The following is a 17,665-nucleotide window of genomic DNA, read 5'->3' as shown; positions in this document are numbered from 1 at the left end:
ATCTCATGGATTGTCCACCGTACACTTGCTTATTTGGCAACATCCTTTTCTAATAAAGGAACAAAATTCCATTTGAAAAGACAAGGGCACCACCATTCAAAATAACTAATAGATTAGAATATGCAGTGGTAATTTTGTCTTTTTAGTGTTTTTCTTGATTTATAGCTTTAATTCCACGTCAGCAAAAAATGGCAAGAATGGAGACTAGTGCCTAGTAATAAATCGCTCCCAACTCATTCTTGGGGCCATGGATACTAATGTGGGGACACAGATCATGTTAAAACGTCACCCTCGACGTATACACGACTACACGATTGTTTTTAGGGCAGAAAACGGATCGGATCGTATGGGATACGGGCAAACCTTTCTTCGTTTAAATTTGAAATCGAATCAAACCTTATCTGTTGAATTTATGTCCAATTCTTATTGCAAATCCGGATCTACTGCCCACATGGAGAACATCTCACATAGTATTATGCAAGGGGAAATGTTCCCAATTCACAGGGGCAGTGTGTTGTGGGTAGACGGGGCATTTGTGTGGGCAGGACGTGAAAAGAATTTGTGCAGGTAGGAAATCCAGACCTCTTGCCCACACAAACTCAGCCCACGTTTATCACAACCACACATGGAGAGTATCTCATTCTCTGCATAGTATTATGCAGGGGGAGATGTTCCCAATTCATGAGGGGTAGTGTGTTGTGGGTAGACATGAGCAGAGTTTGTGTGGGTAGGAGATTTGGACTCCTCATGAAGATAACTCATTACTCACTTCTCCCTCTCTCATTATGACACCTCACCATGTCTGGCCCACCCCTCTTTCCTCTATGCTTATCCCTTTGGATATCCCTTCTTAAAACTATTCATAAATTCTATCTCTATCAAAATCTAATCTAATCTAGTCAAGTGGCACTACTATCCCCCACTTTCTCCTAAATTATCTATAATTCATATTTTTCTCTTAAATTATCTATAATTTAGTAGAGATTCTCTCCTAAATTATATCTAATTCCTATCTATCCTCTCCCTCACTTTTCATCAATACTAATAGAATGCCCCATGCGATGCACAAGATATTTGGACCAATGAATGATACTACAACTAGATATAGATCTTAAACAAATTGGGTGTAGCCACTTGTTTGATTCTTCACTCGTGTTAGCGTCAATCTATTTGATTGTCCTAAAATAAAACCATACTTCAATTACTTCATCATAGTTGAGTGTGAGTGGTAATGTTAAAGAAAATAAAATTGACTTAAAACCAACGCTTTTGAATCGCTATTGACTTAGACGGTTAGACCATTCAGCCCAAGAACTGTCCAAGCAACCGATTTTGTTTTACACCAAACCTGGAATCTAGTCAAAAAACTTTGAAAAAGTCAACAAACTGTTGACCCGGGTGATCGAACTGTTGACCCGTTCAACCCAAAATCTGTCACTTTTTTTATGATCCATGAAAACTAAATTCAAATTGCCTAGCATGCCAACATTTTGGGCTTTGATTGAGTTATACTATATAGGATCTGAATAGGTATTATTTTCAGGCTAGATCAGTAGGATCGGTGCTTGATAGTCAGAAAGGGACAATAATAATGAACTACTCTTTCTCTACATGTTTATTAATTGGACTTAATTCAATTAGGTGCATCAGGTTTGTAATACCCACAATCAAGCTTTACTCATCAAAAGGAATAAGTAAATTAACATAAAATAAAAGTTCCTAATTCACCAACTTACTAAGATTAAATGTTCAATTATAGACTTTTCAAACCAGCTACATTATCCACAATTGAAAAATCACATGAGTTGAGTAAACTGTCATAGAATAAAATTAACCTATTCAAAGGTAAGTTGAATGATTCCTCAAGAGTTAGGATGGTATCAAAGCCGGTTTGACCAAGTGGTCTAGTGTTGCATTAGTTATGGATGGGTTTGTGCTTGGTGTGAGTGGGTGTGTTGGAGAAGAAAACATGTTCAGGCACTTCACCTACCAACTTAACTACTTAAGCTCTTGTTGTTTTTGTTTTATTTTTTTATTTTTTATGCTTAAAAGTAGAGAAACCCAAAAAATGAGCAAAAATAATTTATTGTTTGTTGTTTTAGATTTTTACCGAAAACAAGATGCTCATATTAGAAACTAGAAAAGCATTTCCAACACTGAGCATATACGCTTTGGATGGTTTTTTAAGTGATCATTGTCTCTGAGATGCAAAAGATGTGGATTTTGTCAAAGTTTAAGCTATTAGAAAGAGAGGAAAAAAAGCTTATGTTGATCATAGAAAAGCTTCACTTGTCTGAACAGTTCGTATTTACATAGTGTCCCTTATGATGATACCTCGATAGAGAACTAGAAAATGGTAGTTGAAAAAAATCCTAGTCAATGATGCTAATCAAGATAAAACCCACATTGTGGCTCTTCATAATGATCAATATTTTCCAAGTGCAATCTCTTCTTCCCACGAAGAGGGACCCCGAAGAGCTTGACTGTGTTGTTGGGTTCCTTAGCTAATGTCACCGAACAGTTGCTCGTACCGCAGGTTTTGAAGGTTTGGAGGCCAAAAAGAGTATGTTCTTGAAGAGAATGAGCCATTTCTATGAGCTTAGGCCCCAAGTTCATGGACCTTCGATGATTTACAGGCACTGGTTTTACATGGTTCTAGAGGAAGTAGATTATGTCATTGTAAAGCTTCTTCATGTGAGTCAGTTCTGATAAGAGCATGTAGTTCCTCTTCCTCAAGCACTGGTTATCCTCCGTGAGCACTGATAGGAAATCAGATTCCCCATTGGGTGATGGCAATGGTGACTCAACCCAACCGCCATTTTCATTTGAATTGAGAAACTAGGTTGGTGCATCAATGTACTGTTGGTGATGCTGTTGAGGTGTTTTCCTTCTGTGGATCTCAGACAACAAATTTTTCCCTTCATTTCTGAAGAACTCACTTGCGAACTCCCATCTATCTGCATCAATCTTCTTAAATCCCTGTACATATAATAAACAAAAAAAAAAGGAAAATGAGAGAAGAAAATCTTATTATCAAATAAGAGAAAATATTACAAGAGTTGTTTCAGACACCATATTCAAGAAGTATTCATATGGAAAACTCATAAAAGCTTTTGAAACTGATTTCAAGTGTAACTTGTTCCAGAAACCAACTTTTCTTTTTGGAAGAAGACAACGCAAAACCCAGTGAAAATTTTCTCATTCTTCTCACAATTATTATGTAAATAGAAGGCCAATAGCTTACTACTGTGTTGGTCAAATACATACATATATATATATATGTATAGAGAGAGAGAGAGAGAGATTTGAAGAAAAATTCCTTAGTCCTTACAACAATTGAAAAACAAAGCTAGTACTAGTCATGGAAAAATGCATAAAAAAAGAAAAATATAAAACTCAAAGTCTTCTTTTAGATCTCAAATAAGAAAACCATCTTTTATAATTTTCAGAAATAAATGTTGTTGGTCAACCTTTCTGAAGATGCTTAGAGAAACAAGAGCCCTTCTCAAAAAGGTCATAAAAGATATTCAATGCTACATGCAAGAGTGGTATCTATTCCATTAAGGTAACAAACATGGAGATAACCATGGTTTTATTGCTCATATCAATAAAAAAATGATGCAGGTAGAAGGTTTATTTAATAAAATCCATCACTGTGGCAATCAAACTCCATAGATCAGTAATGGAAACACAGAAAAAAAAAAAGAAAGCAAGACTCAGAATTAAAAGAAGAAACAAACTCAAATGATCAAAATCCATATAAGGGACCAAGAAGTATGGAGAAAAGCAAAAAGTGCTGTGAAGTATTGTTGCTCACATAAGTGTTGAGTTGCCGAACAAAGCTTGAGAAGTTGTTATGCTTGAAGTAGTTTCGGAGGAGATCCCTTGCAAACTCTAGGGTCTCCAAACCACAAAAGTGGTTTCATCTTCTCCCAAGACACAATGTGATTTGTGCAAGGGTCATCTACAAGCTGGTAAGTCTTGGTCAGGAAGGCTGCAGGGACTACCTTATGAGAATCCACAGACAACACCATCTCTTCACACCTCTCCACCATGAATGTCGTACCAATTAACTGAGAAAAGAAGAAAGAAACCTAGCTACTCTCTTACTACTCATAATCTAAAACTCAGCCCACTCACTCAAAGATGTATAGAGCGAGCACATCTCTCTCTCTCTCTCCCTCTCTTTCTCTTTGTGGTTCCTAAATTTTAAGAAACATATGGCTATGTTAGTAAACTATTGAACTTTTTTAAATCTACTATTATGAGATCCAGTGAGCTATTAATTATATATTGATTCTTCTCCAAAGGCAGGTGAAAGTGGTTGATTTATGTGTCCCCATGCGCATCATGAAATTGCTTGGACGTATGGACTTGTGGTCCTTCTACCATTTATCTGCCCCAAACTACACCCTAGGTTCAATGATCCAGACCATTCAAAATGTTGGACAACCCTTCATCAATGGCGTTCATACAAAAATGAATTAATCCTCAAAAAATCCTAACCTTCTAAACAAGGGTAAAGAGTTCAATCTCCAATCAATTTCAATAGGTCTTAAGGATATATAATGTATATCTCTCCATTATAGAGAAAAATTTCACATCCTTCTCTCTTTCTTCTTTTTTCATTCTATTGTAACTTATGGCTCGAGAAGTTCTATTGCATTTTTTTTTTCATTTCTTGTAATTTTATCCTTTTAAATAAACTGAATCACATGACTTTGAAGATATACAAGAATTTTTATTTTTTTTTAATTTTGATTAAAATCTTTTTGTGTTCTATGAAAGACATTCCTAAGATGAGATCATTTTAAACTATGCAAACTTAATAAAGCTATATTAGTTTCTTAACTTTCTATTTTTATCTATCTAAGAACACTCATCTACTTTATTCACTTGTTTATTTTCTTTTGTAGATATCAAGGCACACCCATGAGTTGGATGCTATATGAGAAAGAAGTTCAGGGAACAATTTATATGTACTCTGGTAGAAATACTTTTTCAAAAAAAAAATTATGTGAAGAATCATTTTTCTACTTCTTGGTTATGTTATTTAGCTACATGATGTGATTCAAAGCTGCTTTTCCCATAAAAAAAAGTTCTTAAAACTCTCTATAACCCATAATAAAAACCTTTTTTTATTGAATCTTCTTTCCCATAATCTTCATTTTTAACCATTACCCATGTAAAATCGAAGTACCCTAGAGCCTAATCTCTCGCGAGATGAACTGGAAACGAAAAAAGAAGAAAGGAGATTTGATTTTCTATGTACAAATGGCAGCAGTATGACATAGCTGTTCATTGGATATTGTTAAGCACAAGGTAATGACAAACCCAAAAATCTTTTAATAAAAAATGATGAATCTAGAGTTTCACTAGGACAGTGTTACTATTAATTCCCAAATCATGGTCATAGAACTTCGTGTTGCAAATATTTACCTTATTATCTAGATCATAATACACTAATATATAATGTAAGATTACTGAGTTGAAGCCGCTAAAATCTAAGATTGAGATGACACCAAAATGGGTATCAGTAAAGGAGTAATTTAGGCTCAAATTTTGGCAGAAACACGTATTAACAAGATTGTTCAAAGCTCTTGAAATATGGCAAAAATGTTCCCAACTTTGCCCAAAATTGATTTAAGGTGATGTTTTCAGGTCTTAGGTACTAGTTTCCCTAAGACCCTTGCCTCTTTACCTCTTTTTCTCAATCCAAAGCTAGATGGGAATGCAGATTTTCCAAGATTTTAGAGCTTTAAGCAACCTGAAATTAAACTAAAAGCAAAGAGATGATAGAATGAGAGGCTTACCTCTCATGTATGACATTGAAACAAGCTTTTCAGTAACCAAAAGGACTTCAAATGAAACTTGAACAAGGCAGGAGTTAGGTTGGGCGTTCTTGGTGTTGAAACTAAAAAACAGAGGATGAGGCTTGAGCTTGGCTACAAGGACACTGAGATTTCAAACAAGTTGGGTGTGCTACAGGAGTTGGAAAGCTCTCTCCCCTTTCAAGCTCGAGCCGAGCTTCTATTTATAGAGAAAATGGAGGGAGATGGGTCTGAAACTCAGCCAGCTACAATGTATGAAGCTCAGCAAAGTTTTTTCATAGAAATGGGTAAGAATTTTGAGAGAAAGGGGCTTGTAGTTGACCCTTTCTCCTTTGTGCAACAAATCTTCTTGGTTTTGGGTGGTTTCTCATGGGTTTCGTGCGTCCAATGATTGGGGCATGCCAAACGTTGCAACCTCGTATTTGGAGCTGATAATGGCAAAAAGCGTAAATTTGAAAAAAGTTTTAAAAGCTATTTTGTCTTTTCTTGATTTTAAGTAGGGGCTAATTTGTCATTTTGGGTTTTTTAAGCCTATTAGGCTCAAAATCACTGGTTTAGGTGTTTTAATGGGGTTAAGTAAGGATCTGACGTCAGTCCCCACCCACTTACGATCCTAGGTTGGACAGCTGATGTGGCGATTCAATTGGGTGCGTCAAAAAGGTATGAAATGTGGTGTGTTGGGGTTTTTTGGGTCTCTAAACACATCGGTGAGGTCTGATCAGGCAAACGGGGTTGGAAAGATCGAGATATGTGGCTGACAAGTTTGGATCAATAAGATTTGTTGAAATAGAATCTTTGTTTGATGAATGATCAAACGGGGGAATTTTGGAATTAAATTTGGTGGGTAGGCACTTTCAAACATCCCAAATCTGATGGAAGTGATGAATCTTTGATCAGAGATGTGGATTGACTTATTTAATTCAGATCATGGTCTTAGCTTATGATTTTTCAATCAACGAGATGGCCCCAAATGGAATCTTGCTTGTTCAACGATCAAACGGAGGTGTTTAGTCGTGAAATTTGACGTGATTAGATTCTGTGGGTCACTGAGCATGGTGGTGGGGTCTGATTGGTCAGATAGGGATTGGATTAAGGAGGTTTGTGACAGGTGAGCTTTTGATCAATAAGATTCGTCAAAACAAAATCCATGCTTGATGTTAGGTCAAATGAGGGAATTTTGGGATAAAATTTGGTGGGTAGGTATGGATTGAGATTATGAGGCTATTGGAAGGGTTTGATCGTGTAAGGTGTGTAAAAATCATGAGTTTTAGATTCTAGGAGCGTCGTAGTGTTATGTGCATCAAAATGGAATTTTTGATGGATGATTGGCTAAATCCAAGAATTTGAGGTTAGAATTTTTATGTGATTGGTTGTTTGAGGATTTTGATTGGGGATCAGGTATGGTGGTGTGGCATAATCAAGATCATCAAAAGTGAATCAAGTGATTTAACGGTGGATTTATGGGCATTTGGGCTAAACTTTGGTTTCTTAGGGTTTAGGCATGTTTTAAAGTGATTGGTATAGTCCGATTGGGCATCCAAAATGTATGAGATGGGTTGAAGAAGGGACCAAGTAAAAAATGGGTGCTAACAATAGTCAAAGCATGTAACAGGTTGCCTCCATTTTAGGGTTTATAAGTAACAAGACAAGTTGTTGCAATTGGGTTTCTAACAAGGACTAATTAACCACCATTTAGCCTTCTAGCTAGTTCTATATTGTGCCTATTATTTTGAGTAGCAAACCCACTCACACCACTAAATCTTGTCACCATACACAGGTTGAACTTTTCTTGATGGGTCAAATCGAGCTTTATTGGACCCATCTCTACATGAAATGTGCAGACCCCAATTGGTGTCTCACCACAAATTAAGTTGGTTGTTTTAGGAGGAAAATTTACTAGATAATTCCTCGCATAATCTTGCTTTCACATTTCAATTTGGTGAGTAATTTTAAATATTGAAGAAGATTCTATTCCAAAAATCACCAATTTCTTTAAGAGACTCTTGGAGGGAACACGCCATGTACACATCACATGACCTACCTTTATTTGCATGTGACCAATGCTTAGCAACCACAAAAAGTATGCTTTTTTCTTTGACCATAAACTCTTATATACAATTTTCTTTTTTAAGTTTTCTTAAAAAAAGCTTTCATAGGCAATTGGTAAAGGGAAAATATGGGTGATGCATCGGGAAGCTTCTTTGTGTAAGAATATTATAGTGCAGTTTTTTTTATATATGTAGCTCCAGTGCTCCACTAACTGTATGTTTGGCTACTCTTCTATGAAACCCACATCCCAAAATCAGACTGTCTGTTGATTCTAACTGTTGGATTAGTTTTTTATTTCTATTTAAATCATGGGTCTCCTCATGGGCTTAAAATTAATGCTTGCCTAAATAAACTATAAATAGAGTACTTAAGCTAAATGATTAGAACTAACCCATTAAAGCCAATCTTTGATCTTTGTCTTCACTAGAGATTGGCCAACACATTAAAGACTCAGTGGTCCGACAAATGGTTGTGGCTCACACGATCATGTCGTTCTTGAGACTAAAAGCTTGGCAATGCAAATCTATTTTCATAGTTCAATATCATTTTCCATTATTTCCCTTTGTTTTCTCTTAATAGATTGGATTAATATATATAAACAATTAACATGCTCCCTTTCAACTCATAACAATGCTTTCGATTGCCTGACAATGATTCCCTATTGGATGAATTCTTCCAACAACCAGAGATAGACAAGTGTGACTGTTCTCACTTTGAGAAGATGCTCATCATCCCCCACTTGGCCTCTTAACACGACCATAGGAGTTTAATCTGTTAAAAAGGTCTAAACTTTAGAGTTTAGAGTCATCGCAACAATGCAGATGGAGAAGCCTGAGAGTTCTTTTGCTTGTCTCATTTAAGCACAAATCTAGATGTAGTACATGTGACTGTGAGTAAAGCCCAATTGAACAACATGGTAAGAATTTATAGTTCAAACTGCTTTGTTTTTATGATCATTGGGATTATTTAAAGGGACCTAAATGGCTAAACTCACTACCCCCTACAGGCAGTATCATGAAGCCTCACATGCAAGGATCCAACCTGCTTTACCTCTTAATGTAATATAAAAATAAAGGATTTGCATCTTGGACTTTTGCATCATTACCTCTCAAGGCCTTTGTCTTGGTACAGTGGCACACATGGAGAATTATCCTAGATTATGAGGATCAAAATGTAAATTAAACCATGAGAGAGAGAGAGAAGCACTCTGAAATTTCTAGTATATACAAAGAAATCTTTATTTTACTCTCTAAAAGTGTGTTTGAGGTAGATGCTTGAGGATATCAAAGAGTGTTGGGAAGAAAAAGTAAAGTTAAGTTGGAAAAGATAAAGGAGAAAAGGATACTCTAAAATAATGGAAGATTGAAAGACAAAATATGCTTTAGAGAGGAACATCTTCTTCTTTTACCTTAGGAAAGACAACAAGATGGGCCAGTCTCTACAAAGTATTAGAATATTCATTGATTGTTGTGTTCATAAAGGAGATGAAAGGAGAGCAATTTAGTAATGCTTTTCCACCCCAAAACTCTCTCTCTCTCTCTCAATAGTTATCAACGGGTATTTGATTGTTGGGCTTTCGGTCCATCTCTTTTTGGGACCCAAATAATAATCTGGTTGAAGCTAGTTATTTTGAATTATAAGAACTTTTACTTCCACTATTAGTCCCAATGGACTCACCAACATATATGGTCATGTGAATGGCCATTCTTGCATCCAACCCAAGAATTAATGAGATAGGGTCATAGGGCTTGGATATGACTAAATTATTCTCAAACTTGGCTAATTAATTAATACTTAGTGGTTTTTCGTGGTATGTTAATTAAGGAACTCTCATCCCAACCCCACCAAATTTTCACATCTGGACTAGACTGGAGGAATATTCTTGGGTCCATTTGAAACCATCCACTAAATAGCTATAGGGTACCCTTAAATAGGTTGTCTGTGTACTCCACAATACATGACAGTCCTATACCCCTTCTCCCAAGTCCCACCCCCCAACCCCACCTCAGAATTTTGCTATGAGTGGTAATAGAATAGCTAGCCCCATCCAAATCATCATTTAAAGCTTTGTAAAGAAAGGCTGATTTTACACGTGTGGTCAGGTTTTTGTTAGAGTGAAAAGATGCCTTATGAATAAAGGGTGGAGAGTTGTAAACTCTTTTGGGCCCTATATCAGATTGTCATGTGGAACTATGGAAGATTCTTGGGTCATTTTTACTTTAGACCAGTTTTGTCAAGTTCAGGCTGGACCAAACTCTTTTGGGCCCTAAACTAGTGGCTTTTTCGGGTCTTGATTAAATAATGTGTGGTATTTGAGGTTGGAATGGTCGATCTAGCGTCTGTTTGGAACCGTTGTTGTTGCTCCAAAAAGCAACACCACATCAGTGCCATGTAGGAAAAAATGGTGCTGCAGAAAACAACCATCTGTTTGGAACCATTTTTCCTTAGAAAATGGTGTTCCAAGCCGCACTTTGGAAATCAAGAAGGCTTGGCTTGGAGCAATGCCAAATTTGGCGTTTCCTGGAGCTGCAGCTCGTTGCTGCCAATTGGACAAATGATGTGGCAATGGATAATGGGTAGAAGTGCAGAAAACATTTCCTAGAGCATTGGTACCAAATAGAAAAGTTGTTGCTCTAGGAAAAGTCCTACATGGTAGCAATGATTCCGAACAAAAAATAGGCACCATTTTCTCAAAAAGCGGTGCTCTAAGCCACACATCAACAACACCATTTTATCAAAAAACAGTGTTGCAATTGTAGCATCGATGCCAAACATATATCTAACCAGCCAATCTAATATATATACAGACACATGGCTTTTCATTTTTCTGAAAATTTAAAGCACACAACCCACTATACCAACATTCAGACAAGTGGGCTTCTCGATCATTTCTAGAAAGCTAGATACATGGCAATTTATTAAATTCCTACTAAAGCCCACAACCCACTACCAAGCTACAACCCTCCACCATTCTGGAAGGCTAAACACATGACATTTTCTGAAAAGTTACTACTAAAACCCACAACCCGCTACCACCATTTTCACTCCATTCCTAAAAAAAATGCAAAAGTGGTTATCCAAAGCCGTTTCTGCCTACATTCTATCAATCTCGGTTAATCATTAACCCTCTACGTATCATAACAAAAGAAAACTATCCATATTCTAATAATTATTGAAAAGCTATTTTTTGAAATAAATATTTCTTGAAATTTTAATAATTATTTAAAATATTAATAAATATAAATTTAATGTTATCCATATTCTAGAAATTATTGAGAAGCTATTTTTTGAAATAAATATTTCTTGAAAGTTTAATAATTATTTAAAATATTAATAAATATAAATTTAACGTTATTGATTCTATAATGTAAATTTAACATTACCGATTCCCCGTACTTAGTATGGGGTCATTCACTAGTTAACTAGTAAAATTGTGACATGGCGAGCATTCTGATTTTTTGTCTGGTCCTACATTGCCTGAGCCTCACCTATTTCTCCAATTTGGAGAAATCTTGTGGCAAATCCAAACCATTCATTTGATAGCCTCGTGTACATCCCTAGTTCATATCAGCCCTATGCAACATCATATATTTGAGATCTCCCTGAGTTATACAAGATGTCCTAGGCTTCAATATATGATGTCCTATGCCACATCATATATTATTTTGTGCATGTGACAAAATTAAATGTGTTACAAGAACAAAGAAAAGAGACTGACTAGACGAATTTGGACCCAAATAATTTATCATATGGAAAATTCCTGGTAGCTTACAAAATAAGTGTTTACTTTGGCCACATAGCAAGTATTTAAAGCCAAAACCAATCTAAAGTATTGATATCTACAAAAATTCTTTTAAAACAGACTTATTTTAGCCACATGGCAAGAATTTAGTATCAAATAACCATTTAACCTAAAAGTTTAAGTTGTTAGATGAGGTATCCAAATAAGTTTTAATTCTCTAGTATGTTCTCTCGCACTGAAATTTTTTTCACAGAAATGGGTAATGAGAAGAACATTTGGAGCCCTGTAAGGGCCAAAACTATGTACTATGGAAGATTCCTTCACTAAATAACCTTACCTTACCTGTATATGGGTGGAAGGCCAATGGCTTCGAGTCCATATCTGCTCCTCACAGAACGCCCTTTAAACTGACTTTACAGCACAGATCAGCCATGTTTTGGAAACATCTCCCATGAACATATAGGTGTGGGAGATGTTCCCGATGTACGGCTGGGGCGTCTTGTGAGGAGCAGATCCAAACACAATGGCTTCCTTCCGCAATTCTTGCACAGACCTGTCTCATTTCAAGAATCCTGGTAAATGTTGTATTAAAAGGTTTAGTAACCAGTAAATTGATAACCAATCAAATTGGTTTTTTCATTTAAATTCATGTGAGATTTTGATTAGTTAAAGTGTCTTAGCTACAATTGTCTTATTTAAAAATTTTAAAATATCTAATTACTTTCAGATGGAATGGAAATGACTAATAAACAATTGATAAGGGCTGTTTTGGTCATTTCAATATGTTAATTAAGCACAGGTGCCTAAACTAGTGATTATCCATGCCCTTTAGACAAGAACCTACTAATTCAGTTGGTCGCTTAGTATCCCTCCTTTTGAGGAGACACGAGTAGGGGTGTCAATGAAACGGTTTTGGGTTGTACCCCATCCAAACCAAAATCAATTTAGAGAGATTGGATGGACCAACAGGACATTGACTTGGACCAATTCAAACTTAATGGTCCAAAGTATTTATTAGATTGGATTGGACCTGGTACATGAATTGACCAGATTTGGGTTGGAGCCGATCTAAACTAAGACAAATTTAAATAAATTGGACGATTCAAACATTGAATTGGAATGATCCAAAATGGTTCAAAATATTTATTAACTTGAATATTGGACCTGATCCATTTGTGATTGACTGGATCAAATCCAGTCCAATTGACACCCCTAAGCATGAGTTCAATAGTTCAGATTAGCTGAATGCATGGATGTCCATCAACTGGCTATGGAACCAATGATAATATTCCACTCCATTAATAAATTCATGAGCTCCACTGCCCAAGGTGTAAGGCTGATGTATTTATTACTGACATAGAACATTATCATTGATTCCACAACCCGTTCAACAGCCATTGAGTCCACCTAATTCTTGCTCCAAGTTCAAACCCACATCAAGGCATGTTTTGAGTAATGATCACCACACTTAGCCTCCCTCCCCAAATTTGGTGGTGGTGAGATTCGAATTCGCTGAAACCAAAGATTTGAAAATCAGACCAAATCGGATAATCAGACCATTTGATCCGGAAATGATCATTGCATCAGGTTTGATTTTGAACCCCAAAACCATTTGATTGGGGTTCAGTTGGACAGTCAAGCTGTTTGACCTAATAACCAGTGGTAAAAGCAGTTCCATTTTTTGTCATTTTTTAAAACCATGGCTGAAACAAGAGTTCACATCTGTGCTCTACAAGGAGGGCGCCCCACAACATCCCACAGCACATCCCTTCCATGTATTGAGAACATCTCCCGATGATAGTACCAGAACTAATAATGTCATTATTGGAGATATTCCCAATACAATACAGGAATGTATTATGGGGCACCCCCTTATGGGGTGCAGATCTAGACTCTGAAACGAACCATCTAATATACCAACTGAGCCACCCCTCAGTTAGTATGGGAATTGGGATTGAGACATCTAAAGTAACATAATCTATAAATATAAATAGTGGGCTCATATGTACCCTGTTCTGTCCATAGTCTTGAATCCCTGTAATATGTACCATGTATACCAAAAAAAGTCATAAAATGAGAAAAAAATCGCTATAGTAAAGCTCTCTCTCCTATCTATCTATCCATCTATCTTACAAATACAAATGACAAATTTGTTAGCCTTTTTATTTTGTCCACGTGCACACTGATATACACTGATATGGACATATCTGATAGGTTTGCTTACTTGGGCCGTTCACTGATAAACAGCCCAAGAATCTTCCTCGTGACAATCTAGTTGGAGGCCCAATAGGGCCCCACTTTTTTCCTCTTGCTATCGTCCTGCGTCCTCTCTTCATGGAATAACAAATCCAGAAGTCCCTTGCCACAGGCCAAAACAATACGTTCTCCGGGACTAGATTAGGTAAGTTCATTGGATGGGCTTCAACTGGAAATACTAGCCCGAAACGAGTTAGCAGGTGGGCCTACATATAGCTAATACCTCTATATCTGGGATGATGGAGAGCTTCCAGTGGCATCTGTTAATGCTGTTGCATCCAAGTTTGGATCAGCCTCTCTCCTAGTTGTGGGCTCAAGTGGGTTAAAACATTGGGCCCAATATAAATCATCACAGATGGGCCGAACTCCATTCACGTTTAACAAGGAGACAAGAAAATGTGGCCGGTACATAAGGAGTCCAATCTGTCCATACAGGCCTTTGGTGATAGGCTAGCCCTAGCCATGTGTTTTTGGGCTGGGCCAATCAACAAGAAATAAGGATTGGCTGAAAATCTCCACTCCCAGGCATTATTATAGAAAAGTACTAATGGGTCACCTGGAATTCTCCTCTTTCATATGTTTGGATGAGTAATGTGGCCAATCCATTGCGCACGATCACTATGGAGTAGCTATTGTATGCCACTGCCACTTCAGCAGATATTGGATTTTAAACAGTTATCTATGACCTTAGGCTGAATTTGCACCTGGTCAGTTTTGCATTTTTTTTTTTTGTCTTTTTATTACTTGATACAGAATTTGTACTTTTTGTCTCATTTGCACGACTAACGTTGTAAATTTTGCATCTCAAAAATTGATGCACAAATTTCACCACCTTCCCCCTACCTCAATTCCCTCTCATGTTAAGTGGGAGACCCATCATCTTGCTTCCTTGCTCACTCCTAATCAAGTAACCCTCCTTATACCCCCTTTCTCTTGCATATAAGATGGGATCACACTATTTTACTTTTCACAAACAAGACAAGGTCAAATCTAAAGCAAAAGTAAACTAGAATTTACACTCAGCCTGTTTGCACTCCCAAGCATTTCCACTAGTGCAACTACAACCAAATACCCAAACTTTCAAAATGTGACAATCCAGTACCTGTCATTAACCAATATGCTAATTAGCCGTTAAGTGACATTTGGCCCTTCAAATGACAAATTCTCTTTATCAATCATCCAAACATTGACAAAAAATTGAACAGTCCCAAATCTTAGCCTCTTCTATTCAAAAAAGTTGGTGACTGTTTAGAAACTGGATTGCCACATTTTAAATCTTAGCCTCTTCTTAGGGTATTTTTGACTTTTCAAATGTTACTTAACAGATGATTAACGGACTACTTAACGACAGGTACTGGATTGTCACATTTTGAAAGTTCAGATACTAAATTGTCACATTTTAAAGTTCGAGAAATAAATTGTCACTCAAACCAAAGTACAAGGTAATGATAAGAAATTTTTCCATTAAAGTAATATGGTCCATGCTACCCGCAAGGACAGTAACTTGGGTGGGCTTTAGCCTGTTGATTATAGGTTAACCTAAACAGAGGTTGGGCTTGAATTGAGTTTTCAAATTGCGCAACCCAATTTGAACCCCGGACATTGTATATTATAAACACAGTGACAGTATGTTAGGTCTGTCCATTATGTACTCATTATAAGTATACATGTATATGCATAAACATTTTTATATTATTATATACACCGCAAAGTATATTTAGTAATATAACAAGTATATAATTGACCTAATCTTAAGCCCATGCACAAACATGTACGAAAAGACATATCTTTCACATGTTATTTATATTAAAACATTTTTTCCAAAGATACATTTAGTAATGGCATTTATACATATTTTTAATTTGTTATATTCTTAAATTAAGCCATTAAGCCCTTGGGATTGTAACTTTGGGCTTGACGGGCCAAGCCTGCGTCCAAGGTTTAAGTCTTAGAGTTGGCCTAGTTTATCATTAAACCAACCCAACCTGCCCAAGTTGCACCCCAGATTGGCATGAGTCCAATTTATATTGAATTGAACCTACTGTTGCATGGATGCATGTTTTACGTGCGTTGCCGTTCTGGACCTAAGACAAGGTGGGCCAAAACGTTTTGGGGTCCATTATCTGTTTCTTTTGTATGCAGTGTTATCGTTTGTGTTGTCTAGAAAAGTGGGGCTTAAACCAATATAACATTTTGAATTCCTTAGTGATTCGATTTTAGTACCTATTTGGGTGGGCCTAATCCAAGGTCATTAGGGCCTGTAGTGGTAAACCAGCTCATTGTAACAATGGAGAATCCTTCGACAGCAGTGTAAATAGGGCCATTGATCAGATCTATACGAAGAGGAGACAACAAAACGAAAGAGACCTTCCCTCGAAGAGGAGACAGGTTCTCTTTCGCACAGCAGCGTAAACAGGGCCATCGATCACTTTCCTCGAAGGTCGTCGGAATCGAAGGTCGCCGGAAAGGAGACAACAAAACAGGAAAGCCTTTTTCGTTCTTCCTTTGCAATGACAAGCTCTCCAAAGCAGGGAAACTCAAAAGCTAAAGAAGCTCTCTCGAAGAGGGAAACTCAAAACATAATTGGGTTGCTCTCACGTGGGACTCTCGATCTACTCGCACAAGTAAATTCTAATTGCTGAAGGGAGAGCATACCCATGTATATGAATATATATATATATATATATATATATTATGAATCAAATACAAGTGCATGATACACTACACATCTGGAACATTTAAGTGATGCTCTACAGCATGGATGGTCTTTGTTTTCATTTGTTTTTGAAACCTACATGTTACCAAAAAACTGAAATATGTTCTTAAATTGTGGTTTTATTTTGAGAAGCAAAAAATAAATTGGTTTTGTTAAAAAAAAAATCCATGCTTTTGAAACCATCAAGATGATGGTTTTTAAAATGAAAAAAAAAAAGGTTTTGGAGTACAATTATTGGAAACATATTAAAAGACACATATACAAACCAAGAACATGGTTTTATGTGTTTTTGTTTTAAAAGCCAATTTAATTTCAAATCAGATGGTTTCAATTTGTTTTCGGAAATCAAAATAAAGAACAACATTTACATTGAATAACCCCCCTTTATAACTTTTGGGTGCTCTAGATGTTCCAAATACAAAATGCTATAGATTAAATACATTATATAATTAGCATTTCCCATCTTCAATAGGGGTGGCAATTTTCTCGTCCCTGACGGGTACCCGAGCTCCCCGACTTGATGGGGTCGGGGATGGGGGGTACCTTGGCGGGGTCGGGGTTGGGGATGGGGCTACCCCTGAATCCCCGGTTGGGGATGGGGACGGGGAATGCAATCCCCGCCCCGACTTGTCCCTGATTAATATATATATATATATATATATATATATATATATATAATATAATATTATATATATTATAAATAAATAAATATATATATATATAATTATTCATTTATAAAATATTAATTATTAAAACTTGAAAAATAATAAAAGTGTAAAATACTAAACAAGTCTAAAACCCTCGACAAAGAGAAGCCGAGAACTCTCAAGTCTCAACTCGTATGTCTCTGGAACAACTTTTTTGATTCGCCTTCCAGCCCTTTCTTCATCTTCGATGCTTCGTCGCCAATTCGTCGACCGTCGGTGCTGTCACCCGTCATTGCCACAGGAGGTTCAGAACCCTAGCTTCATGCCTTCTCGAGAGAGAGAGAATAGATAAAGAAGAGTTTCAGTCGTTAGTCCTTTAACCTTCGCCTGTCGTCACTGACCGCCGTCGTCGTGACGTCGTCGC

General features: G+C 36.7%; 1 pseudogene; it reads right to left on the bottom strand.

Moving 5' to 3' along the window:
• Positions 1-2,385: 2,385 nt before the first annotated feature.
• LOC148845305 (heat stress transcription factor B-4d-like) lies at positions 2,386-4,055 on the bottom strand (annotated as a pseudogene).
• Between the last annotated feature and the right edge of the window lie 13,610 nt (positions 4,056-17,665).

Source organism: Nelumbo lutea, chromosome 7 (assembly GCF_056320005.1).
Source record: "Nelumbo lutea isolate HS-2025 chromosome 7, American lotus-T2T, whole genome shotgun sequence".
NCBI lineage: Eukaryota > Viridiplantae > Streptophyta > Magnoliopsida > Proteales > Nelumbonaceae > Nelumbo > Nelumbo lutea.
This window is presented reverse-complemented; position numbering and strand designations above follow the sequence as displayed.